The sequence below is a fragment of the Lissotriton helveticus genome, chromosome 4_1 (assembly GCF_964261635.1).
Source record: "Lissotriton helveticus chromosome 4_1, aLisHel1.1, whole genome shotgun sequence".
NCBI classification, from domain to species: domain Eukaryota; kingdom Metazoa; phylum Chordata; class Amphibia; order Caudata; family Salamandridae; genus Lissotriton; species Lissotriton helveticus.
Window position 1 is genome coordinate 80,554,216 of NC_136063.1, and position 3,938 is coordinate 80,558,153.

Consider the following 3,938-nt stretch of genomic DNA (forward strand, 5'->3'; position numbering starts at 1 on the left):
GCCTGCAAAGCATTGTGCCTTCTTCCAGCCTCCAGGCACCAATGTTACTGATACCTGTGACATTTGGTGGTGGTAAGCTTCAAGGGGAAGAAGTCACACCTTCTACCCAGGGTTATGGAGCTCAGCGCAGGGTAAGATTTCAGCTTTTCAACCCTAGCTGGATGTGTTGAAACAAAACACTGCTCATTCCCAATAAAGTCTATTTCACCCCTCCACAGTATCAGGAAAGGCCTGCAAGGCATTGTGCCTTCTTCCAGCCTCCAGGCACCAATGTTACTGATACCTGTGATATTTGGTGGTGGTAAGCTTCAAGGGGAAGAAGTCACACCTTCTACCCAGGGTTATGGAGCTCAGCGCAGGGTAAGATTTCAGGTTGTCCCCCTTGCTGGGGGTGTTAAAGCAAAACACTTCACATGCCCAATAAAGTCTATTTCACCCCTTTTACAGTATCAGGAAAGGCCTGAAAGGCCTTGGGCCTACTTCCAGCCTGCAGGCACCAATTTTACTGATACCTGTGACATTTGGTGGTGTTAAGCTTCAAGGGGATGAGGTCACACTTTCTACCCAGGGTTATGGAGCTCAGCGCAGGGTAAGATTTTAGGTTATCCCCCTGGCTTGAGGTGTTTAGGCAAAACACCTCACATGCCCAGTACAGTGTATTTCACCCTTTCCCAGTATCAGGAAAGGCATGCAAGGCCTTGGGACTACGTCCAGCCTCCAGACACTGGTTGGAACAGGCAGTGAATATGTCGAATGAACAGTAATCTTTATTGTTTGATTATTTAAAATCTTACAACATTTCCCATACAAAAACACATTCAATAAATACAATAGAGTAAAAGCAATAAAAAATTTCTTTTAAAAGAATTTATAAAAACATTTTTCTAATTCATTCTCCCAGTTTTATAGATGCTATCTTTAGGAACTTTACAAAGGCAGCGTTCATGACTATATCATTCGAATGTAGACAGACTTTCAATGCCTGTCTACATGTCCTTGTTCCACGCATATTAAAGTGAAATTTGAGTATAGTGCGTCTTTCGTTGCGGAGACCAGGACAGACACATAAGAGGTGGACAATATTCTCTTCTCCACCATTACAAAGTCTACACAATGTACTGCTGTTAGTTTTTTTCCATGGCGGGGCATGACTAAGGCCTGGTAGAATCCCAAATCTTGCTCTCACCAGACATTGTTTGCTTTTTTCAGACCAAGGTATTTCCAGATATTCCTGTACTTTCTTTTTTTCATATCCATTTATTACGGACCACGAGTGTTTTCTTTTTGCCAGCAAATCTTTGTCCTTTATAAGTGATAGATGGTTTGTTGTTCGATTTACTATTTTTTTAAAGGATCCATTACTTATCGTATTGTTCCAGATGGGCGTTAGTGCAAACTCTTCTAGTGCATCATTGAGGTATTTCCATGCAGGTGTTCTTGTGTTCCTATTTATTTCTTGCCAAAGTAACTGAGATATTGGGTTGTCGTGGTCATTTTTAATCCTATACCACGTTTTAATAAATTGGCCTTTTCTTGCATAGGCTTGGTTGTTTAACCCGAACTCAAGTCTAATTTGAGCAGGTGAAGCATTATTTGGGAGATAGAATAGAGTTTTATATGTTTTGGATAGGACCTTGTTTATCATTTCTGCATCCGTCCCTATTAATGCCTCACTGCCATATGTTATTGTTGGGAGCAATTTAGCCCCTATAATTTTCAAGAGCGGACGATAGGTCAGATTTCCAAGCGATCTCTGTGCTATTTTAAATGCTGCAATTAATGAGTTAGCTTTCCTTTGTATGTCCAGTTTTTGAAGTTTATAGTTTCCCTTTTGGTCGAATAGTACACCCAAGTACTTATAAACTTCTATTTGTTCTAGTTCGGTATTTTCCATGTACCATTTATTATTTTGTCTCAATTTAGTGTTCCTAGTGACAACCATGGTTTTCGTTTTGGTTTCATTTATTACCATTCCATTTTCCTGGGCATACAGAACCGTTCTATTAATTAGGCGCCGAAGTCCGATTTTAGTATGACTTAGAAGGATGGCGTCATCTGCATACATTAGGTTGGATATCAATTTATCCCCTAACTTCGGCGGATGCGCATTAAGTTCATCAAGGTTCTCTGATAGATCTCCTAAGAATAGATTAAAAAGGAGGGGGGCCAACACACATCCCTGCTTTAGCCCTTCTGTTGCTGGAATTTCCTTTGTTAATGATCGACCATCCCCCATCCTTACTCTTACCCAGGTTTTACTGTGCAATAGTTGAATCATTTTTAATAGTTCAATTGGAATGTTTTTTTCGGTAAGTTTTTTCCACAATAGATTCCTTTGCACGCAGTCAAAAGCAGATTTGAAATCTACAAAGCACAGATACAAGGGCTGCTTTACCCTGAGTGATTTTTCAATTATTAATGATAATGCCATAATGTTTGTCATTGTTCCAAGCCCCTTAATAAAACCCGTTTGATTTAATGGTAAAATCTTGTTTTCTGTTACCCATTCATTTAATTTAATTAACAGAACTCCTGCAAACAGTTTGGCATCTGTATCTTGTAGTGTGATGAGTCTGTAGTTCTCCGCAAGTGCCCAATTGCCTTTCTTAAATATGGGGGAAATTAGAGATCCTCGCCAGGACTCAGGGATGTTGCCTGTCTCTATAATTTCTGTGAATACTTTTTCCAAATAGCTCGACCAAAAGTCTGGGTTTTCTTTATATAGGGCAAATGGTATCCCGTTGGGGCCTGGTGCCCCATCTTTCTGCTTCCTTATTAGTTTTACTAATTGATCTTTTGAGATTATAAGTTGTTCTTGGATCTCATTACTTATTGTAGAGCTCACTTGTATGTTTGCAATGATTTTTGTCACTCCCTTAGTGTTTAGATGCTTTTCAAGGAAAGTAACCCATTCTTGCTCACTTAAAGTTGATGACACTACCAATTTGTTCGGCCGTACTAATTTGTTTATAATTTTCCAAAATTCTCTTGCGTTTGCTTGTTTGCTTGCATGAAATAATTTTGACCACATTTCTTGATTGGCTTGGTGTTTCTCATTCCATATTAGTTTCTTCAAGGATTGATTTAATGTTTTTAGATTATTCAAGCTTTCATCATTAGTCGCTGTCGATTTTATTTGTCTTCTTATTCTGTTACGGTCTCTTTTTAATTTTGATATTGTGTACGGTAGATTCATATATGAGTCCTTTCCTTCTTCTTTCCATTTTACATTCCTTTTGTCAGGGTTGACCTCGGTTTGGGGTTTCACTATTTTCTTAGTAAATTCCACCCACTGTTCAACTGCAGTTTCTGTTATTTTTTCGGTAAAGCAGCTCTTTATAATGTTCTCAACTTTCTCATTCATAATATCCTTATTCAGATTAGTCCAAATTAATTTTTTATAATTTATTGTTCCAGTATACCCCAGCACTGTATGGTACGGTTGGTTAATATTGTGTCTAATGTTGGTAGTTATTATCTGCTGGCAGTGGTCACTATCTCCAACCTTGACTATTCTATAAGATTTTATGTTTTGAAATATGTTGAGTGAAACCATTGTGTAATCAATCCTAGTTCTTGCATTATGTGCAATATACGTATATGCAGGAGGAGTATCCTCTTTAAACCGGCCATTAAGTACTCGCAGCCCTAATGCTTCTATGTCTTTGATGAATGTTATACCTATTTGGTTTCGTGCCTTATTGGTCGTTACTCCTTGATATTCCTGCTGCGGAATTGACCATTGTAGGTCTTGTGATTGTGAGACGTCATCCCTTATGAATGGTATTAGTAAATTAAGGTTAAAATCCCCAGTCATCACATAATCCGCTAATGGATTTTCTAGGATTTGTTCCAATAATATGGAGTTGAGGGTCGCACATATGGTTGCTCTACTTGTTTTTGTTGGATGGATATAAACATTGATCATAATTAATGAC